This window comes from Balaenoptera borealis (genome assembly GCF_965194805.1).
Source record: "Balaenoptera borealis genome assembly, contig: HAP1_SCAFFOLD_1119, whole genome shotgun sequence".
NCBI classification, from domain to species: Eukaryota; Metazoa; Chordata; class Mammalia; order Artiodactyla; family Balaenopteridae; genus Balaenoptera; species Balaenoptera borealis.
In genome coordinates, this window is record NW_028123094.1 from 211,466 (window position 1) to 219,180 (window position 7,715).

A 7,715-nucleotide genomic window follows, 5' to 3' on the forward strand; every position below is an offset into this window, starting at 1 on the left:
TGACTTGCTAACATTTGGAAAGTTATAACTGAAGCTCCACCAGGGCTAGCCTTTATCCAGTTCACTAATATGTATCCCTAGCACTCAAAAGATACCTTGAACATCAATATAAATTTGATGTTAAATGAGTGAAGGACTGAATCACCTAATGGGTATTCTGGCTGATTCCTTTGGTTACACGAAACAGAGGCTCTTGCATTGCATTTACATTGTTCAAGGTAAGTGGGCTTTACTGTAAAGATGCAGGACAGTACTGTCCAATAGAACTTCAGTCGATGATGGAAATGTTCTTCATCTGCACTTCGAATATGGTAGCCATTCAGCCACATATGACTCTTGAGCACTTGAACTGTGGCTGGGGCAACTCTAAATTTTTACTTTTAATTAATTTGAATTTAAATCTAAATAGCTAATGGCTACTGTATGAACAGAGCAGATATAGATTTCAAGGACAGGAGCTGCAGGATTTTGGGTGTCTCTAAGTGATGGCTTCTCTAAGAGATGGCATTCTCTGCCTTGTCTCTCTTCATCTCTAGTTCTCTCTGTGCTCGTGTTCCATTCTCTTCTGTCAACTGAGAGTTTAGATTCCTCATAACTTGAGCTTGCCCTTGACAATCTTAAATGTTTCTCTTCACATCGTAAATGTTCTTTGTGCACTATCCACCACCAACTGGCATTGTCTTCTGTGTGTCTTATTTCCAATTCCTGAAACAAAGGGAAAGAATGTGACTGGTCCAGCTCATCTTTATAGAGCCTCTGGATTGGCTACCTTTGGGTCAGGTGTTCCAGCCTTGCTGAATCAGTCAGGATAGGAGCAGGGCCCTGTTGTATGAATACAGCCCCATAGGCAGTAGGACTGAGGGTGAGCAGATCCCCTTAGAAAGGTGTTGGGGGGTGGTCTGTGGACAGAGCAAGCAGCAGCAGCATTGCTAGTAGGGACAGAGCTTTTACAAGTCTTTAGAGGACAGCGGAGTTTACAAGGAGGTAGATTGTAACTCATTCATTCATTCATTTAACCACTATTTTATTGAGCATCCACTATGGGCCAGGCTGAGTGTTAGACCCTGGAGATACCATGATAAGTGGGACAGATGTGACCCCTTTATTACTGTTTTAGGATGCTCGGGGAAATAAACCAATAGGATAGATAGATAGATAAATAGATGAACAGAAGAGGAGACTTATTATAGGAATTGACTCTCATGGTTATAGAGGCTGAGAAGACCCACAATCTGCCCTCTGTAAAAGTGGAGAACCAGGAAAGCTGGTGGTGTAATTCAGTCTGAGTCTGAAGGCCTGAGAATCAGGAGCCTGATGGTGTAACTCATGGTGTGAATCCGAAAGCCAGCGAACCAGGAGCCAGATGTCACAGGGCAGGAGAAGATCCATGTCCTAGCTCAAGCAGAGAGTGAATTTGCCCTTCCTCTGCCTTTTTGTTCTATTGGGGCCCTCAATGGCTTGGATTATGTCCACCCACATTGGGTAGGACCGTTTGCTTTACTCAGTTCACCAGTTCAAATACTAATCTCTTTCCAGAAGACCCTCAGGGACACACCCAGAAATAATGTTGTACCAGCTATGTGGGCATCCCTCCCTCCCCCTCCTTCCTCCCTCCCTCCCTCCCTTCCTTCCCTCCCTCCCTCCTTTCCTTCCTCCCTCCCTCCCTCCCTTCCTTCCCTCCCTCCCTCCCTCCCCCTTTCCTTCCTCCCTCTCTCCCTCCCCTCCCTCCCTCCCTCCCCCTTTCCTCCCTCCCTTCCTTCCTTCCTTCCCTCGTAACAGTTTTATTGACATATGTCACACATTATATGATTAACTCATTTAAAATGTACAATTCAATGGCTTTTAGTATATTCACAGGGTTATGCATCTATCACCACAATCAATTTTAGAACATTTCTATTACTGCAAAAAGAAGCCCTGTACCCATTTGCTGTCATTCCCCATGTTATGAACTGCATGTTTGTGCCCACCACCCCTCGCCCCAAATTCTTATTCAACTCTAACCCCTGATGTGATGGTATTTGGAGGTGGGGCCTTTGGGAGGTTATTAGGTTTAGATGAGATCATGAGGGTGTTAGTGTCCTTATAAGAAGAGAAAGAGACTAGAACTTGTTCACTCACTCTCTCTCTCTGCTTGCATGCACCAAAGAAGGCCATATGAGGACATAACTGGGAAGAAGGCACTTACTAAGAACCAGACTATGCTGGCACCCTAATCTTGGACTTCCAGCCTCTAGAACTGTGAAAAATAAATGTCTGTTTTTTTTTTAAGCCACTTGGTCTGTGGTATTTTTATTATAGCAACCCAAACTGACTGATACCTCACCTCCCTTTACCCACCCCTCACCCCCATTGCATCGCATCCATTTATCTACTTTCTGACTCTATGGATTTGCCTATTTTGGACATTTACTATAAATGGAATCATATAATACGTGGACTTTGTGACTGGCTTCTTTCACTTCGCGTGGTATTTTCATGTGTCATCTGTGTTGTAGCCTGTATCAATACTTCATTCTTCTTTATTGATGAATAATACTCCATTTATGGCTATATCACATGTTGTTTATCCAGTTATCAGTTGATGGACATTTGAGTTATTTCCACCTTTTGGCTATTGTAAATGATGCTGCTATGAATATGTGTGTACACGTATTTGTTTGAACATCTGTTTCCAATTCCTTTGGCTGTATACCTAGGAGTAGAATTGCTGGGTCATATGGTGACTCTATGTTTAACATTCTGAAGAACTGTCAGACTGTTTTCCACAGCAACTGCACCATTTTACATCCCCACCAGCAATGTCCCTGTTGTTTCTTTGATTTATCATTACCTCCACCAGCCAGCTCACGTGTAAATAGGGACCTCATGGTCTATTATTGATATATGTTTTTTTTTAAAAACAAAGTAAAGTGAAACTTAGTTTCCTTTGAAAAATTCATGGCACATGAATTTTGTGCTTTATCAAAAACAAAAAAGATTTGGTGGGGAGGTTACAAATGTTAGCAGTTATTACTAGGTTCATGTAGGTTATAAACCCTTTGCAGTCAAGGACTAAGCCTTACTTACCTATGGGGTTTAACAAGAGGTTGGGATAACACATATTTATCATTATTGCATCTGTTCCTTTAATACTTAATCTGTGGGTTATGATGTATGCCCATATAATGGTGTGCAATGAAAAAAAAAAGAGAAAAATCATTTGAATGATTTAGTCCACCATTCCACCCAATGAAGGTGGGCCCACAGGCAATAGATGCACTCAAGCCTGAAACAGTGAATGCAGGCTTGAAACCCATGAAAGTTATTTATGAATAATTTTCAGGGTTTGTCACCCTTTGATAAAGAAGGGAGATGCAAGACTCAGGTGGCCAGCTCAGTAGGTGGTGATGACTTTGTGGATAAAGAAATGGAAGAATTAGTTGAGGGCCAAGAGAAGCTTTGAGGAAAGGGGCATGAGAGGAACTAATAGGCTTGTTCTCAGAAGACATTTATGGAAGATTTAAATGTTTTAAAGAGTAAGTTTGACTCTTTGTCATTTTGCTCTTACTCTACTGACAGCCTTGTGCCCCCTTCAAGGAGATGCTAGAACTTGGCAGAAGGTCACAGAAGATAAAATCCTCACCTTCCAGGGGTTTGGGGTCGAGTGTGGAAGGCAACAAAGTCACAGAGCAATTGCAAAACCACGTGAAAAATGCCAGGATAGGAGTGTGCACATGGTTGGGGGTAGTGCAAACAGGGAGCATCTGAGGGGAGATCAGGTGTATTAGTTTCCTAAGGGCTGCCATAGCCATCTACCACAAACTGGGGGCTTCAGACAACGAAATTTATTGTCTCTCAATTCTGGAGGCCAGATGTCTGAAATTGGGGTGGCAGCAAGCTCATGCTCCCTTTGAAAGCTCTAGGGGAGAATCCTTCCTCACCTCTTGCAGCTTCTAGTGGCTCCAGGCTTGTGGCTACATCACTCGCATTTCTGCCTCTGTCTTCATATGGACCCTCTCCTCCTACTCCCCATGTCTCTCCTCTGTGTGCCTCTTATAAGGGCACTTGTCAGTGGATTTAGGGCCCACCCAGATAATCCAGGATGATGTCATCTTGAGATCTTTAACTTACTTACATCTGCAAGAACCTTTTTCAAAATAAGGTCACATTCACAGGTTCTGGGGGTTAGGATGTGACCATATCTTGGGGGGGCCACCATTCAACCTAATACATCAGGGAAGCCTCCCTGGTTGCCATAAAACAGTTGAGTTAAATCTTGAAGGAATTAGGTAAGTGAAAGGGCAGAGAAGGTGTTCCAGAAAGATGGCGAGAGGGGTCAGCATGTGCAAAGGTCCTGTTGGAAGAGACTCTACAGTCATTCATGGTACTGTGATACTCTTGGAGTGTAGTGTGCATGTGTGTGTGTGTGTGTGTGTGTGTGTGTGTATAGTACAGTGTGGAATGAGGAGAAGGGAGCAGTTTGGGGCTAGAGAAGTAGGCAAGCCTCAGATTCCAGAGCATCTGGGAAGACATGATAAGGAGAGAATGAGGAAATTACTAAAGCATTTTAAACAGGGAGGTGATGTGAACTGACTGGCATTTCAGAAAGACCACTCTGGGTGCTCTGTGGAGGGTGGGATGCATCAAGGCGGGTGGTAGAGAAACTAGTTAATGAAACTTCTGCTCAGTAAATGTGCATTGACTTGAGTCCGTCCTCTCCTTACTTTTATTTTTCTACATTGCTTGTGATTTTTGCTGGGCTGTTGGATGCAATTTAACGCGCTAAGCCAATCTGTTTACTTGTAATGCTCGTCACTAATAGGAAACAAGATGCTGGCCTCACAGGGAAGCTGGCCTTGCTCAGCTGACAGAGTCCCCTGCATCGATGATGAAAGATTGTAAATGGATTGAGCAGGTTGATGGTGTCAGTTCCAATTTGTTGAGCCACCAAATCATGTTGTCAACAATTAGCATCTACAAGCTATGAACACACACATCACCCTTTCAGTAAAAGACTGAGAAACTCTGGCAGTTGCTCTGGATTTGACACAAACTTCTTCTTTATCACTGCTTTGTAGTTGTTGCTGAAATTAAAGTTTGAACAATTTAAAAATATTTATTGAGCCCCTTCTATGTGTCAGGTACTGTGCAAGATGCTCAGGGTTTAGCAGGGAACTAAATAAACTTTTTAGTTCCCTGCTAAAAAGTCTTCAGAGAGCTCCCAGTCTAGAGAGGAACAGACAAGCAGACAATGATAATGCAATGGGGCATAGTAAATTCCATGATAGGGGAGAGTGGGGGCACTGCATATCACCCACAAATCCCACAACAGAAAGGGGCAGAAAAAGGGAGGGTTTCAGAGGCCCTCTCTGTATCAGCCCCACGCTATAGGGTCTGACTCTGACGTAAAGTTGTCTGCTCAGTGGTGGGAATGCACCTGGGTACAGAGCTCCCTCCCCAGTGATTCTATAGGTGTCCTCGCCGTGCTTTACCTCCTCATCCTCCCCTTACTGTTCACGCCATTCAAGAAGATTAGCCCCCTCCTCCAACCCGAGGGGTCTCTTACAGAGTCGAAGTACATTTCTCAAGGTCTGTTTATTTATTTGTTCATTCAGCAAAAACATGTTGGCTGATGACTGCTTACAATGTTCTGTGCCAACTTGGTGGGGGGGGGGGCGGGTCACTAAAGGTACAAATTAGATATTAGCTCTCCCTTTAAGATGCTTACGTTCGGGCTTCCCTGGTGGCGCAGTGGTTAAGAATCCACCTGCCAATGCAGGGACACGGGTTCGAGCTCTGGTCCAGGAAGATCCCACATGCTGCGGAGCAACTAAGCCCGTGCGCCACAACTACTGAGCCTGCGTGCCGCAACTACTGAAGCCCGCGTGCCTAGAGCCCATGCTCCGCAACAAGAGAAGACACTGCAATGAGAAGACACCGCAATGAGAAGCCCACGCACTGCAACGAAGACCCAGTGCAGCCAAAAATAAATAAATAAATTTATCAAAAAAAAAAAAAAAAGATGCTTATGTTCATGTCTCAGCATGGGTGGTCTGTGGAGGGGTGGTGATAAGGCAGGGTGGCACTACACTGTCAAGAGGCATTGCTGTCACTTGGAAGGTGCTGGGGTGTAGCAGTGTCGGGAAAAGCAGGGCTGGAGGAGAAAATGTTGAAGCTGAGCTTTGAAGGGTTTGACTAGGTGGGGAAGGGTGGCATTCACTCCGATCTGATTCCTGGTGTGAGTCAGACTGTCTGGGTTCAGACCCCAGCCCCAACCCATGCTCAGCAGGAGACCTTGAGCAAAGGCCCTCTGTCACCTGGCTAAGCCCCAGTTTCCTCATCTGTGAGATGGGACATGATTAGCTCTGCCTGCCTGGTGATGCTGTGGAGATTCGGCCGTCTGCGTGTAATGCCCTGGGCACAGTGCCCAGCACAGAGTAAGCATTCAATCAGCACCAGCTGCTATTGCCAGTCGCCAGTCCTTGTGAGAGAAGGGCCTTTCCTGACATTGTTTGCTTTGAAAAGGCACCTATGATCATATATTAAAGACACTGGAATGGAGGGCTTGGTTGACCATTTCACTAAGTTGTAAACTTGCCTTATAGCAAGAAGGGGGAAAAAGTGAGCCAGTTCCGTGTTCAAAGCCCTGTTAAAGGTTCTTTATTCTTTCCTGGCTCTGGGGCTGGGTTTTCTACCTGTTATTATGAGAACATGGCCTGGAATATCTCTAGCTGAGTGGTCCAGAACCCGTGGGAACTGTCAAAACTGGGATTGGAACATAAATACGAAATGACAGGCAGCTCATGTGCTGTTATTAAACTTCACAGCTAGAATATTTAAAAGCAAATTATCATGTAAAAATATTCTTATGTTAAACTGGAAATGAAAATGACTTATTTGTTTGCTTAGATCAAATTGTTGGAAGCAAAGTTAGGCTGTATTTTTTTCCCTGCCAAATGCTTTGATGTGTTCCTTTAACCAAACAGTTTAGATATGAGTATTAGTTCAGAGGCATCAACCACAGTGGGGTTGTCAGCCTCCTAAGGATTGTATCCTTTCAAATGGGTCAATGAATAGAGAAATAAAATAGGAGTCAGAGGCTTTAATTTTGGCATTCAACCAAGAGAATAATTTGCTCACAGGTAGTACGGGTAAGCTACAGGTGATTGAGAAATGGACTTATTTATTGGAACTGAGCCATCCCTCCCCTCCCCCCCGGCCGCCTCCCCTTTATGTGCCCTAGTCTTTAGGAGTACATGTTGGTGTTGCCAGGGCCTGGGACTCACCTTGATGGCCACCAGATGTCACTGTTGAGTCACAGATGCACAGCCCAAGGGGCTGAAAGTCCTTCCAGAGGAGGACTTTTAGGAAAACTTCACCTGGCCAAATGGCTCATTCTTTACTTTAAATATCTGCCAAGCTCAGGAGCCCAGGGCAAGCTTAACTGAAGTCAGGAGAGTACTTTAGAGTATGGAAGAAAATTAGAGCAGTGGAAAAAAAAATGCAGTATTTGCTCTTTCTGTATTCTGGAGTTTCTCCTTGTTGTTCAGTCACTTCTGCATGCCTGGTCTCCCCCCAGTTCTCCCCAGCCCAGAGCTAGGCAATAAATGCACTGAACTGGTTAGACTTGCAAAGTCACTGAATGTCAGGGTAGGAAGGGGTCATAGGGGGTCATCTAGCACATTGCCTCAGCTCAAGTGTGGGACACCAAGAGCAGAATGAATTGCCCAAGG